A 16,491-nucleotide genomic window follows, 5' to 3' on the forward strand; every position below is an offset into this window, starting at 1 on the left:
ATTAAGAAATAAAAAGCCCTATCCTAACAGGGGGGATGGAAGGTGCAGTGTACATATACAGTATAGCTGTGCACAGGAAAAGGGAGTCTATGCAACTTTGAAAGTCAGCGACTTTGAAAAGGTACCTGCAATGCTTTGATGCGACTTTGATCCAGAGAGCATAAAGTTGGACCAAAGCTGCCCACAGTCACATTCTAAATAGTGCAACTTTGTGCTTGCAATAGTGGAAACATAGACTAAGACCTCACTAGTAGTGATGGACGAACTTCCGACGGGACGTTTTGCGAAAGCGAACCGCGAACGTGGCCAAAAGTTTGCGAACTGCAAGGTTCACGGTGGACCCCATTGACTTTAATGGCAGGAGAACCTTAAAAACCTCCAGGTCATATTTTCAGCTACAAAATACTTACTAGCTGTGCACACATAGTCCCACAACATGGACACTGACATAAAAGTATTAAGTGAATCTGGGATCGACAACGACAAGCATTCTTTTTCTATCTGTGAAATTTTGACAATCCAGGAGCGCATGAAGGCCATGGAGGAGAGGCAAGGTCAGGGCAGGCTATGAAGGGGGTGCAGGAGATGATCAGTGCCACAGTCAGGGCAGCGCAGTCCTGTGCCAGTGTCCCAGTGTGCCAACCTGTGCTTGAGCCCCTCCCTCTGCCTGGCCCTTACCCCCACCTATGCAGGGCTCCACTGTGATGGTCCGCAGGTGCCATTCCAGTGCTGATCCTCAGCCAGGGTGCTGGCACTGCCTGCTGATTGGCTTCTCTGCTGCTACCTCCCTCACTGTCTGAAACCAGCACCACAATAGAGACTGAGCACTGACACCAGCACCATGATAGAGAGCACTGAGACCACACCAGCACCGTGATAGAGAGCACTGACACCAGCACCGTGATAGAGAGCACTGACACCACACCAGCACCGAGAGAGAGAGAGAGAGAGAGAGAGAGAGCACTGACACCAGCACTGAGATAGAGAGAGAGAGCTGACACCAGCACCGTGATAGAGAGCACTGACACCACACCAGCACCGTGATAGAGAGCACTGACACCACACCAGCACCGTGATAGAGAGCACTGACACCACACCAGCACCATGATAGAGAGCACTGACACCACACCAGCACCGTGATAGAGAGCACTGACACCACACCAGCACCGTGATAGAGAGCACTGACACCAGCACCGAGATAGAGAGCACTGAGATCACACCAGCGCCAAGATAGAGAGCACTGACACCACACCAGCACCGAGATAGAGAGCACTGACACCAGCACCGTGATAGAGAGCACTGACACCACACCAGCTCTGAGATAGAGAGCACTGATACCAGCAACTCGCTGTGGGACCCAAAAATATGACATCGCTCAACCTCTTCAAACAGGAGGGTACGAGCATATAGTACGATGTGCTTTTTTGTACAAGGAAATGAGCCAAAGGTAGAAATAAGATCTGTGTGCTAGATTATATAAATCGTTTATAGAGTTATGCATATACATGGTCTACTGGTCACATGTGTTGAATTCCTCCGAGATCCATGCCTCATTAATTTTTATAAATGTGAGCTAGGCGAGTGCGCTTATCGGTCACGATCCCCCTTGCTGCGCTGAACGTCCTTTCAGACAGGACACTGTACGAGGGGCAAGCCAACAGTTCCATTGCAAATTGGGCAAGCTCTTGCCAGTTGTCAAGCCTGCCCACCCAGTAGTCCAGGGGTTCATTACTTCTCAGAGCGTCCACATCGGCCGTTAACCTGACGTAGTCAGACACCTGTCTGTCTAGGCGTTCCCTGATGAGAACTGTCAATGGGTCGGCTGAAAGAATGATCTCATATCAGAAGTGACCAACACATCTTCAAACCGCCCTCTTCTTGCAGGCGTTGTTGGATTGGTACCCACAACTCTTTCTCTAGGAGTGGAAATTCCTCTGCCAGTGCATGCAAAATCAGAATGCAGAATTTCTCTAAGCAAGGCCTGTAAGTGCTCCATTCTGACAGCCCTCTGTGATGGTGGTAACATTTCCGCCATTTTGTGTTTGTACCGGGTGTCTAAGTACGTTGATACCCAGTACTGGTCCTTGACATTTATGCTTTTTATACGGGGTCCCTGTTAAAACACTGGAGCATGAAGGCCCCCATTTGCACTAAACTGGAAGCTGTGTGGTGGCCTGGCTCCTGCTCATCATCCAGGATAATGTTGTCCTCCTTGTTCTCCTCTCCCCATCCACGGACAACAACAGGGATCCCAGAAAGGTTTAAAGCATGCTCTTCTTGCTCCTCCTCATCCGCTCCGGCACCATCCTCCTCTGACTCCTCTTCAGACTCCTGTTGTTGACTTGTCTCAGATAGAGTAGCCCCCCCTGGGAATTCATCCAGCATTGCGACTTCCTCATCTTCCCGCTCCTGCTTCTCCACGGCTTGATCAATGACATGACACAATGCACGCTCCATAAAGAAGGCATAAGGTACCATGTCACTGATGGCGCCATGGCTGCGACTGACCAGTTTGGTGATCTCATCAAATGGCCGCAGAAGTCTGCATGCGTCGCGCATGAGCAGCCACTGGCGTGGTGAAAAAACCAAGCTCCCAGAACCTGTTCTGCTGCAGAGTTCGTACAGGTAGTCGTTAACTGCATGTTTCTGCTGGAGCAGCCTATCAAGCATAAAGAAGGTTGAGTTCCATCACGTCGGGCAATCGCAAGACGTCTGACCGGTAGATGTGTCGCTGCTGAATGTCAGCAAGGCAAGCCATGGCCGTGTAAGATCTTCTGAAATGGGCCGAGATTTTCCTTGCCTGCCGCAAGATGTCCTGGACCCCAGGGTATTTGACAACGAATAGCTGCACGACCAAGTTTAAGACGTGTGCCATGCATGGCACATGTGTAATTTTGCCCTGTTTCAATGCACTAAGCAGATTGCCACCATTGTCACACACCACTTTACCAACTGTCAAATTGAGCGGTGTTAGCCACTGATCTGCCTGTGAACGCAAAGCTGAAAGGAGTGCCGGGCCAGTGTGGCTCTTGGCTTCCAGGCACAACAGACGCAGCATGGCAACGTCTCACCTGTCGTGTCGAATAGGTTCTGGGGAGCTTGGGCGGCGCAGAGGAAGAGACACTAGCAGCGGAAAAGGAGGAGTCAGCCGAGGAGGAGAGGGAGGAGGATGGAGTAGGAGGAGGAGGAGAAGAAGAGCCAGGCCTGCATGCAATCCGTGGTGGTAAAACCAAATCTACACAGGTGTCACGGGCTACATGCTTGACGGCCATCTGCAGGTTCACCCAGTGGGCAGTAAGTGATATACCTTCCCTGCTCGTGTTTGCTAGACCACGTGTCTGTGGTCAGATGTACCTTGGCACCGACACTGTGTGCCAGAGATGCATTCACTGAACATGGCCATATAGCTCTGGATGCCCTTCTGTGAGAAATACTTCCTTCCTGGGACCTTCCATTGTGGTGTTCCAATGGCCACAAATTTTTGAAAGGCCTCCGAGTCCACCAGTTTATATGGCAGTAGTTGGCAGGCTATCAGTTCTGACAAGCCAGCCGTCAACCGTTGGGCAAGAGGGTTATCCGGCGTCATCATTTTTTTACACTCGAACATTTGGCCCACGGAAGCCTGGCTTTTTCCAGAAAAACAAGAGGACGGCATGATGGAAGGTGGAGTGGAGGACAATTGTGAGGAGAGAGGAGAAGGAGAAGTAGAAGACGAGGCTGGAGTGTGGCTTTGTGTGTTCCGTTGCTCCCACTGGGCTCGGTGATGGCAGCTCATGTGCCTTCCCAAGGCGGTTGTCTCTAGGTGAGTGTTGGGCTTAGCGCGACTTATGCGTTGACTGCAAAGATTGCAGATGGCAACACTATTGTCAGCAGAGGACACGTTAAAAAAAGCCCACACGGGGGCGCATGCGCGGCGCGAAACTGGACGGTTGCACTTGAGTGGAGCTCTGTCACAGCGGGGACACTGACTCGCTCCCCGGGGCCGTTGAACACACCGAACTAAACTATAAAGTACCCTAACCCCCGGGGGAAAGATCGGTGCATGCCGTCCGCCAAGTCCCACCGCGGGAAACCAGCACAGAGGTCCCTTACAAATTATCTCCTCAGAGCCCGGGAGATGGCGGGGAACTTCCAAGATGGCACCGGCCCAGGACACACGCCGGAGCTCAGAAGCAGCCCTGCGGCCTCCCCTGCACATTCGTCCAGGGATGGTGAGTACTCCTTACAACTCACGAAAGCTGACCTGGACGACAGCCTCACGGCCATGTACACTAAGTTGGCAGAGAAGTTCCAAACAGAACTCCATAAATCCACCAGTACTTTGCAACAGGAGCTCGCTGCATTGGGGGGCAGGACTGACTTACTAGAAACTAAGCACGATGAGTTACAGCTTGCATACACTGACCTCCGCAGAGATCATGAAACCCTCTCTGAGTCCGTCTCCCAGCTCCAGGTCCACTTGGAGGACCTTGACAATAGAAACAGACGTAACAACTTGAGGATCAGGGGGGTCCCGGAGGCCATTACTGACCTAGCCCCAGCCGTGCTTAAACTGTTTCAATCTCTGCTACCTGCTTCCCCCATTGCGGCGTTCACATGTGATAGGCTGCATAGGGCATTGCGTCCCAAGCCCCCAGAAGACAAACCCCCAAGAGACATTTTGTGCCTCAAGGATTATCTGGTGAAGGAGGAGATATTGAGGGCATCTCGAGTCATCCCTAACATTACTCTAGAGGGGGTAAGGATCCAAATATACCCGGACATATCTCCGGCTACCCTGGACAAACGGCGTAAGTTTAAAGAAATCACTCCTCCTCTACAGGAAGCCCATATATGTTACAGATGGGGATTTCCATTTAAGCTCCAGGTTATAGAGAATGGTACCATGTACACAGTGACCACCATCCAGGAAGGAAAGGAGCTCCTGGTCAAATTGGGTCTTATGGCCAAAGAAGACCTCCCCAGGAAGCCTTCTACCCCTCGCCCCTCGGCCATCTGGGCCACCCCCTCCCCACAAAGGGACCGCAGGCGGCAAAGACAAGATCTCAGAGGCCACCTGATTTGAATGTTTTGTTTCACATCTTCCTGATGGCCCGTAGGCTTTGAACTTAACTCCAGACCTGGATTTGGTTGGACTGGCAGAAGTGTTGCTCTGCCAGATGGGGATTCACTGGATTGTGTACAGTGCTTACCATACCCTATCCCCCCTGACTGTTTGAGCACACCTTGATGCACCCTTAGCTCTACCCGGTCCCCGCTGTGCTGTGATGCTGTGCCCACGCTTGATTGTCCCCCCACTCTTACATTCCCTCGGGAGAGGAGAGAGGTGTGGAGAGCGGAGGTGAGTGTTGGGGGGGTGAGGGGAGATCGGAAGGGTTGGATAGACTCCCCTTGCCCTTACTTCCGGTCCCCCACTGACTGGAATTTTCCAATTCACCCCCCCCTTCTCTTTTTTTTTTTTTTTTGGTTGCTTTCTGCCTCCTCTTGCTCTCTATCTCCTCATAGGTGGACGAGAGTGTTGGACTTTTAGGTCCTACTGCTCAGGAAGTTTTTATACCTGACAGATAATGGTTTATCTTTGTCGGGATGGTCTATCCCCTCCCGACCCCAATGGTTTATATGTTTACAATGTTGCTTATGGTTTTTTTTCTTTGCAGGTATGGGACTCTATTTTTTAACCTTGCTCGGTTAGCTACTGTTATGACCCGCTGGGGCCACTGTCAGACATGTATTAGCATGCTTACCCTTTCTGTGTGGTTTATTAGCCAGTCCATGGTGTATGTGTATTTTATTTCCCACCCCTCGGGATCGGAACCTATTTTCAATAGAGATCTATTTGACCTTTTTTATGTCCAATGGGGATTAGAATAGTCTCACATAACGTTAAGGGGTTTCATTCACCTCAGAAGCGTAAGAAAGCATTCAGGGCCTACAAACATTTAAAGGCGGATGTGTTGCTCCTGCAAGAGACTCATTTCTCTATGAGTAACCACCCCTGCTTTTTTGATAAGGCATACTCTCGTGGTTATTACACCACTTTTGGATCCCGATCCCGGGGGATGGCCATTTTTCTCAGAAATGGGGTATTATTTAACATGGATAGGGTGTACAAAGATCCGGCAAGCAGATTTGTAATTCTTCAGGGTTCTTTGCAGGGCAAACAGGTCACATTGGCGAATGCGTATGCCCCCAATGATTCACAACTTGCTTTTTTTTAAGTTCTTTGGGATCCTAGACGGTTACATATCCCCTCACATGTTGGTAGGGGGAGACTTCAACTTAGTGGCTCACTCAGTGCTTGACCGTAGTAGAGACAGAGGTTCTGCCAACGCCTTTTCTAAATCCCTGAAAACAATGATCCTTTCCCATAATTTGGCTGACTCCTGGAGAGCCCATAATATAGGGGCACGCAAGTACACCTTTTATTCCCACCCTCATGACAGCTACTCCAGATTGGATTATATGTTTTGTTCACCGATCCTCTTGGCGAACTCTACAGCCGCGACCATTCACCCCTGCCCTTGGTCCGATCATCAGATGGTATCCCTGGACCTGACCCATATGGGCCTTAAGCCCTCTGTGGCGGGCTGGAGACTAAATGAAGCACTCCTGTCGGAACCCAATCTTGGTGGCCCAAATCTCGTCCAACATTTCCGAATATTTTACTAACAACGATACGAATGATGTGTCTCCCTCAATTTTGTGGGCTGCACATAAGGTGGTAGTTAGGGGACACCTGATTCAACTGGCGGCAGAGAAATAGGCAGAGACTGACTGATATAAACAGGCTCACGGTTGAACTAGACAGACTCTATAATTTACACACCCAAGACCACGACCCTAACCTACTACAACAAATCAACGCGCACAGACTAGAGCTTGACAAAATCCTGTCCGATAGAACAGAGAAGACTTTACGCTGGTCTAAGGCCAAGTTTCTGTTACACAGCAACTCGGCCTCGGCCATGTTTGCTAGGAAGCTAAACCAATCTATCCAATCACCACATACATATAGGCTGTGAAATGCCAATGGCACAGTAGTTTCCCACCCTTCCGATATACTTAAAATTTTTTCAAAATTTTATACTGACCTCCTCTCCCCTCCGGCCTCCCCCCCAGATCTGGCGCTTCGGACTTGGTTGGAGGACTTGCCGCTCCCTAGCTTGACCCCAGAACAACTCCAGGATCTAAATGCCCCTTGCTCTGATCAGGAAATAACAAAAAGAGTAAACTTGCGCTTGGTAAAAATTAGTTGATATGGGAAAAAATCTATTAAGAAAATAGCAGCTGAGCACAAAAAAACAGATACTAGGTCTAAATAACAGAAATGTGGAAAACAGTGCAGCGCTTAACCACTTGACCATTGGGCACTTAAACACCCTTAATAACCAGACCAATTTTCAGCTTTCAGTGCTCTCACAATTTGAATGACAATTACTCGGTCATGCAACACTGTACCCATCTGAAATTTTCGTCCTTTTTTTCCCACAAATAGAGCTTTCTTTTGGTGGTGTTTGATCACCTCTGCGTTTTTTATTTTTTGTGCTATTAATGAAAAAATACCGAAAATTTTGTAAAAAAAAACATTTTTCTTCATTTCTATTAAAATTTTTTGCAAATAAGTAATTTTTCTTCATAAATTTGGCCAAAAATCTATACTGCTAAATGTCTTTAGTAAAAATAACCCAAATTAGTGGATATTATTTATTCTGCGTGAAAGTTATAGGGTCTACAAGCTATGGTGCCAATCACTGAAAATTTATCAATTTGATCACAGCTGATGTACTGACAGTCTATCTCATTTCTGGAGACCCTAACAAGCCAGTAATGTACAAAAACCCCCCAAATGACCCCTTTTTGGAAAGTAGACATTCCAAGGTATTTAGTACGTGGCACGGTTAGTTTTTTGAAGTTGTAATTTTTTCCCACAATTCTTTGCAAAATAAAGATTTTTTTTATTTTAATTTTTTTTCACACCAAATTGTCATTTTACCAGGCTATTTCTCTCACACGGCATATACATTCCACAAATGAAACCCCAAAATACATTCTGCTGCTCCTCCTGAGTACGGTGATACCACATGTGTTAGACTTTTACACAGCCTGGCCACATACACAAGTCCAACATTGAAGTAGCAACTTCAGGCGTTCTAGGAGCATAAATTACACATCTAATACCTCAACCACCTAGAAGCTTGTAGGCTTCCTCACTAGTAAAATATTTTTTTGCCATTCTTGTGGCTGGTGAGGCTGCACTGCAGAGCACTGTCGTGGCACAGGCGGCACAGGTGGGCACTGATGGACACAGGCGGCACAGGTGGGCACTGATGGGCACAGGTGGGCACTGATGGACACAGGCGCCACTGATGGACACAGGCGGCACTGATGGGGCACTGCAGTGGCACAGGTGGCACTGATGGGCGCAGGTGGCACTGATGGGCGCAGGTGGCACTGATGGGCACAGGTGGCACTGATGGGCACTATAGTGACTTTGGTGGCACTGGTGTGGCTCTGGTGGCACTGATTAGCACACAGGCGGCACTGGTGGGCACAGGCGGCACTGGTGGGCACAGGCGGCACTGGTGGGCACAGACGGCACTGATGTGGCACTGCAGTGGCACAGATGAGCACTGATGGGCACAGGTGGCACTGATGGGCACAGGTGGCACTGGTGTGGCACTGGTGTGGCACTGGTATGGCACTGGTATGCACTGTAGTGGCACTGGGGTGGCTCTGCTGGCACAGAGGTGGCACAGAGGTGGCACAGAGGTGGCAAAGGTGGCACAGGTCGCACAGGTGGCACAGATGTGGCACAGGTGATAGATGGCACTGGTCTGGCACTGGTCTGGCACTGTTCTGGCACTGTTGTGGCACTATTTGGGCACTGCTGGGCACTGCTGGGCACTCACGGTTATTTTTTAGTTTCACTGGAATGTTCTCCTCTCCTCTCACGCTGCATCGGTGTGAGGAGAGGAGACTGATGACCTTAGCTTGACCCGGCAAGCCGAATTGTTTACATTTGTGATCGCTCCGTCATTGGATGGAGCGATCACGTGGTAAAGGACCGCTGCCATTGGTCCTTTACCGCGATCCGTGTTGCGCCGGGTCCCGTGAACTCGGCGAGCACGGATGAACGATTCTCCGGGAGGCCGTTAATTAACGGCCTCTCAGAGATAGCAAACCGACCTATAGCCGTTAATCGGCTATAGGCCGGTTATTAAGTGGTTAATATATAACACGTGACTGAATATAGTGAAACAATAAATCAGGAAAAAACTTTCAAAGATAATGTTTCCAAAAAATAAAACATCAATGATAAACAATACACATGTGCATATTGTGCAATAAACAAAAAATAGGTTATTAAACCAAAAAATGGTCAAAAAAAAAACACTTTTAGAAGGACAAATAGTTATTTAGACTACAGCTTGATGCTGTGAAGCACAAACTTGTGATTAAGTGAGAAAAATAAACAACAAAATTGAAAAACAAATCAAAACAAATCCCATGCTTTGGATAAATGAAGTGATTTACAAGGCCCCATATATGTGAAGATAAAAGTTCATTAAGTGGAACGTGAATGAAACTTTATAGTTGAACATGAATGAAACTTTAAAGTTGGTCCCAGGTATCACTGGTGTAGGTGCTTGACCACGTAAATTCTTTCACTGTACAGTTTAAGTAAGTAGTAAAGGCTTACCAGAGCCACCTTTAGTGTGCGCAGATACGAACTCCCCAAAGATTGGGATCGGACAAGATCGTTCCTCCGACACTCCTCGTGTGAATGGATGACTCGAATCACCTTTGCGGATAGGAAGGTAAAGAATGACCCACACCTTCGGGTGTTCCTTGAACGTCGTCCGTTCCGGTCCGTTCGAAAATATTCAAGTTGGCGTGTCACCAAATGGATGAAAAAGGAAAAAAGCGCCCAATCGTGTGATAAAGTCTAAAACACGTGTACTTTATTTTCCAACCAAATAGACGTTGAAAGATACAGATGACTCAATGGAGTCGTATAAAATTGAACGAAGAAAATTGCTAGCAAAAATATAAAATCAAACAGATAAAAATAGCACGAGATGTAGACGTATCTACCCGACGATCGTTTCGTCACAGATTGACGTCATCAGGGGTACGCCCACACCCTCGTGCTAAAGGTTTAAATAGCCTATGGGTGAGGTAGGGAGCCCTGCCATAGGTGCAGACCAAAACGTCCGTGCATAATGGGATTAACCCACAAATAACCAGTCCCTTCGGATTGGTTACCACATATAGAAAAGAAGAAAAAGGAAAAAGCGGTCGACGACCAGTTAGTTCAAATAAAGCTCGAGTTCCATCATAACTAAATGGTGGAACTCAAATATAAAATAGACTAATAAAAGTGACCAGTAAAAAATACAAACAATGAGTCCTATGATAAATCCCCCTTGTTTGACAGATGGCCATATGCAATAATGATGGCTATCTAACTGTATGTATGTCCCAAAAAATGGGTGACTTGGTTCAAAAAAATATACAAAATGTATAAATATACAATACACACGTATAGATTACCATAAAAAAAGAAAGAAAAATGACCATAATATTGAGGTGGGGGCCTAAACAGCATTGGCTACCCACCATTACCCATAGTCCAGTTATAAAAATTTCGTGGATGAGACATATCCAACGGGTTTAGAAAGAACATTACAATCACTCTATTCTCATAAGATATATATAGTTTACATAAAAAATTATATAAACTACCTAGCAAACATTGCTACAAAAATACAAATAGTGATAGTGAAAATAGTGTATGAGACCCAAACTGAATACAAAATCAGTACAGAAAAAAGGGGAAGAAGGGAATATTAAATCAACTGTTATTAATAAAACAATTAATGTCCCATTCGACGTTAAGCCCCCCAGGAATATGTGTCCCTAATTTATGGATCCAGTTTGTTTCTGCCCTGGAAATAGTGCGTTTAGCGTTACTGCCGCGCCAATGTGGGGTATATTTTTCTAAAGCCAGAAAGGTGGTGCCTCTTGGGTCCCGATTGTGTTTTAGATCGTAATGTTTACTAACGTTATGTTTGTCAAATCCTTTACAAATGTTAGTGATATGTTCCCCCAGGCGCACATGTAGCATGCGTACTGTGCGTCCCACATACTCCAAACCACATGGACATCTAAGTAAGTACACAACGCACTTAGTGGTGCATGTGATGAATGTTCGTATGGGGTAAGTAAGTCCATTGCTAGACGAGGTGAACTCAGTAAATCTCCTGCCTCGTAGAGCATTTAGCTTACAAGCTCTACATTTCCCACAGGGGTAGAAGCACCTTCAAATCACCAAAAAAAGTGGGTCTAGTTGGGGGGTCCGGGACATTTGGAGCAATCATATTTCGCAAGTTGGTTGCACCCCTAAAGATCACATTTGGTCTATCAGGAAGTTCGGGGCCCAAGATTCGGTCATTTTTGATAACCGACCAATGTTTCTGTAAAATTCTTTTCACAGCCCAATGCTGACTGGAAAAAGTCGTGAGTAAAGAAACCCCATAGTTGTCCATGTTGTCAGTCCTAGGTGGTCTCTCAGCTAACAATGTTTGACGTTCCCTACTGTTGACCTCCATTATAGTGGAATCAAGGGACTCACTGTTGTAACCTTTAGCTAGGAATCTCTCTTTTAAGATTAGTGCCTCCTTAAGAAAATCCTCATTGAAAGTGCAATTGCGTTTTAAGCGAAGAAACTGGCCCTTAGGGACCGCTGAGAGCCATGACCTATGATGGCAGGAGTCGAGTGGAATATAGCTATTCCTGTCAGTTTTCTTGAAAAACGTTGTGGTAGTTATGTTATTATCCCGGATGGAAATATTCAAATCCAAAAATTGGATATTAGTGGGGCTTAAAACATAGCTGAGAACTATCCCACGGTTGTTGTTGTTTAAATGGGACAGGAAGAGCTCTGCTGATGAACTGTCACCATCCCAGATAAACAAGATGTCATCGATAAACCTTTTCCAGGTGACCAGTTCCGGGGGTTTGTCACTAAAGACTATGTCCTCCTCCCATTTTGCCATGAAGAGATTGGCCATACTGGGAGCAAATTTAGCTCCCATGGCCACTCCCTTCACTTGCAAAAAATGGGTCCCGTCATGCCAAAAGTGATTGTGCGTCATGGCAAACAGAAGTAATTCAAGAATATAGTTACGCTGAGTCACCGAAATACTACCATCCTGGGCCAGAAAGTGATGGACCGCTTCATAGCCCAATTGATGGGAGATAGCGGTGTACAGTGAAGCTACATCCGCGGTAATTAGGAGATAGGTGGGTTTCCATTCAATCAATTGCAGAATGTTGATAACATACTTGGTATCTCTCAAAAAGGATGGCGTGCCCATCACCAGTGGTTGCAGATATTTGTCAATGTATTTCCCTATACGCGAGGTTACAGAGTCAATTCCACTGATGATGGGCCGCCCTGGTGGATTTTCTAAAGATTTGTGTATCTTGGGTAGAGAATACATAACCGGTAAGCGCGGCGCCAAAGGTACCAGAAAGTCCCTTTCTTTTTTATTTAAAATACCCATGTTGAACCCTTTCTCAACCAACTCTTTTAGTTCACCTTTGAATTGGGTGGTGGGGTCTAAAAGTAATGGAGAGTAGGTCTCAGAGTCTGACAGAATCCTAGTCATCTCTTTGGAATATGCGGTTTTGTCAAGTATTACAATGGCACCGCCTTTGTCAGCCGACCGAACTACTATGTCTTTCCTATTAACCACTTTCAGACCGGACCATTTTGCTGGTAAATGACCAGAGGTCTTTTTACAATTTGGCACTGCGCTGCTTTAACTGGTAATTGTGCGGTCATGCAATGTTGTACCCAAACAAAATTTGCGTCCTTTTCTTCCCACAAATAGAGCTTTCTTTTGATGGTATTTGATTGCCTCTGCGATTTTTATTTTTTGCGATATAAATGGAAAAAGACCGCAAATTTTGAAAAAAAATGATATTTTCTACTTTTTGTTATTAGAAAAATCCAATAAATTCAATTTTAGTCATACATTTAGGCCAAAATGTATTCAGCCACATGTCTTTGGTAAAAAAAAAGTCAATAACTGTATATTTATTGGTTTGCGCAAAAGTTGTCACATCTACAAACTAAGGTGCGTTTTCTGGAATTTACGCAGCTTTTAGTTTACGACTGCCTATCTCAGTTCTTGAGGTGCTAAAATGGCAGGGCAGTACAAAACCCCCCCCAAATGACCCCATTTTGGAAAGTAGACCCCCTAAGGAAATTGATAAGTGGCATGTTATGGCGGTAGTATATGGGGGTCCCTGGCGCTATAAAAAGCTGCGGCGAACCTAAATACCTACCTGCCTAACTAGCGTCACCTGTGACACTAATACAGTGATCAGAAAAACGATCGCTTATTAGGCTGGGTTCACACTGGAGCGATGTGGGAACGCCACGAATGCGCGGCGGGTTCCCGCATCACATGCCTCCCGGCGGCAGTTCACACTGCCCTATGCGAACTGCTGGGAGTGTCAGTGAAATATTAATGACACCCCCAGATCAGTTCGCATATCGCAGTGCGATCTGCAAACTCGGATCGCATGGTGTGAACACCCATGCGATCCGATTCTGCTGCGGACCAAAAAAAGGGTCCCGTGCGAGTTTGCGGCGGGTGCGGCGGGTGCGACACGAATTCAGCCATACTATCTGTATGGCTGAACTCGAATCGCACAGAGATCGGATGTGATTTGCACTGCAGTGCGGTGCGAATCACATCCGTTCTCATAAACCGCTGCAATGTGAACCCAGCCTTAGTGACACTGGCGACGGGGGGTGATCACGGGGTTAAACCTTTATTGGGGGGGTTAGGGGGGTACCTTAGAACTAAAGGGGGCTAACCCTAACTGCCCTAACAGTTATTACAGTCACAAATGACACCCGCCGGGTGATCAGGGGGTTAAACCTTTATTAGGTAATAAATGGCGGGTGCCCTGAAACTATAAAAAAATAACTAACCAACCAGCGTCACCTGTAACAGTTATATGGTGATCACTGGTGAAAGGGTTAACTAGGGGGCAATCAGGGGGCTTTATGCGGTAGTATATGGGGGTCCCTGGCGCTATAAAAAGTTGCGGCGAACCTAAATACCTACCTGCCTAACTAGCGTCACCTGTGACACTAATACAGCGATCAGAAAAATGATCGCTTATTAGGCTGGGTTCACACTGGAGCGATGCGGGAACGCCACGAATCCGCGGCGGGTTCCCGCATCACATGCCTCCCGGCGGCAGTTCACACTGCCCTATGCGAACTGCTGGGAGTGTCAGTGAAATGTTAATGACACCCCCAAATCAGTTCGCATATCGCAGTGCGATCTGCAAACTCGGATCGCATGGTGTGAACACCCATGCGATCCGATTCTGCTGCGGACCAAAAAAAGGGTCCCGTGCGAGTTTGCGGCGGGTGCGGCGGGTGCGACACGAATTCAGCCATACTATCTGTATGGCTGAACTCGAATCGCACAGAGATCGGATGTGATTTGCACTGCAGTGCGGTGCGAATCACATCCGTTCTCAAACCGCTGCAATGTGAACCCAGCCTTAGTGACACTGGCGACGGGGGGTGATCACGGGGTTAAACCTTTATTGGGGGGGTTAGGGGGGTACCTTAGAACTAAAGGGGGCTAACCCTAACTGCCCTAACAGTTATTACAGTCACAAATGACACCAATGCAAAAAAAAAAAAAAAAAGCAATTGGTGTCACTGTGACTGGGGGGGCAGGGGTAATTGGGGGGGTGATCGGGGGGTAAAGGGGGGGTGTGAGTGTGCCTGGCATGTTCTACTGTATGTGTGGTGTGTTGGTGCAACTCACCGAACCTCTCTCCTCGGTGCCGGAACGAAAAATACCGACACGGAGGAGAGAATACATCACTTCCTCTCCTGTGTTTACATTACAGGAGAAGAAGTGATGTCACGGAGGATTTCCATTCGTCGAGAGCGATCGCGAGGGGGTGGCCATGAATGAATGGCCGCCCCCTCATCCCGGATCGCTCTCGAAGAAATGCCGACCGCCGCAGGCACCGGGGGGGGGCCCGATCGGGCCCCCCACCCGCGGGCAGGCAGGGACTTATATATACGCCCATATGCCTGCCCGTGCCATTCTGCCGACGTATATCGTCGTGCGGCGGTCGGCAAGTGGTTAAGCAATGAGTCTAGCCCTGCTCTAAATTCCCGTGTGGGTTGAGCTGGTCTCAATTTCAAACCATTGAGATCCTTTAATACCAGATCACGGAAAATATTGATGTTGGGTGCTGTATTACCAGGAGGATTGAACAAGGAGGCATTCGATAAACCAGAATGCATAATTGTTGAATCCCTACCTAATTGGCGGGAGGGGTTGCTCATGATATATCTCTTAATGTTCAACTTGCGTGTAAACTTTTGGATATCTATAAATGTCTGGAATTTATTTAAATTCTGAGGGGGCACAAACTTGAGACCCTTTCCGAGAGTCTGCAATTCTTCATTAGATAGCTTTTTATTACTTAAGTTGATGACACCACTGATATCTAAGTCCTTCTTCTTTTTGGTGTGAAGACGTTTCCCCCCTCTGCACCCTCTCTTGTGTCTCCGTTTCTCTTGTGTCCCCCCCGAGTGCCCTCCTGAAAACCCTGTTGGTAATAACTGCCAACTGAGGGTTGAATATATGATGGCCGAAAACCGCCCTGACCCCTAGGGGCTTCAGAATGCCCACTCCTATCTTCCCCAAGGGGGCCATATCTATTAAAGGTCTCAACCCTGTAATTGGATCCCAAATCTCTTACATCCGGAGGGGGTCTCCTATCCCTGCTGCCACCTCTACCTTGAGAGAGGGATTTGTTTCCCTGAGAAAAAGATTTACCACCTCTGGGATGACTTATCCGGTTGTTTTTTGAGGTTGAAAATTTTTTTTTAACCATTTCTGAACTACACACCAAATGGGATATAGCCTATCTGGAAGAATATGTAAGGGAAAATATGGTTCCCAGGAGTTTGAGATGGAAGGTTAACCCACAAAAGGAGGACACAGAAATAGCCGAATGGTTTAAATACTTCAATGAGGCAGGGGTTCAGTTTTTAAAATTCCTGATTGCTAAGAAATCGAGGAAACTTGCCTCATTGGATTATGAGATTGGTCTGATTAAAACTAAGCTTGTCCCCTTTAAAAATGATCCTGAGTATATGCAAAGATCTGAATCCCTAAAAACTATCCTGACCAAAGAGGAAACTGAACAAAAAACTAAGAAAAAGAAAAAATACAATAGGGATAAAAAAGATTATAAAGACAATGTTGTCTTTAAATGGCAGGTCTCTACTGAGAACTTGGCCCCCTCACCCCCCATGGGTGATCCAGGTCTACATCCCCCAGGGCATATTGAGGGAATCAGAGGAGGTGGCGTTGGTGATCCTAACCTTTTTTGGGGCCCCATGAGCCAGGCCTCTCCAATATATACTGA

At 47.0% G+C, this 16,491-nt stretch overlaps 1 protein-coding gene across 1 annotated transcript in view; it reads left to right on the top strand.

Annotated features, from left to right (window-relative positions):
- The window catches only part of LOC143998093 (voltage-dependent T-type calcium channel subunit alpha-1I-like), a 1,330,488-nt gene that overhangs the window by 1,097,865 nt on the left and 216,132 nt on the right, over positions 1 to 16,491 (top strand). The window lies entirely within an intron of this gene.

Source organism: Lithobates pipiens, unplaced genomic scaffold (genome assembly GCF_037356315.1).
Source record: "Lithobates pipiens isolate NorthernLeopardFrog02 unplaced genomic scaffold, aLitPip1_a1.2 Scaffold_19, whole genome shotgun sequence".
NCBI lineage: Eukaryota > Metazoa > Chordata > Amphibia > Anura > Ranidae > Lithobates > Lithobates pipiens.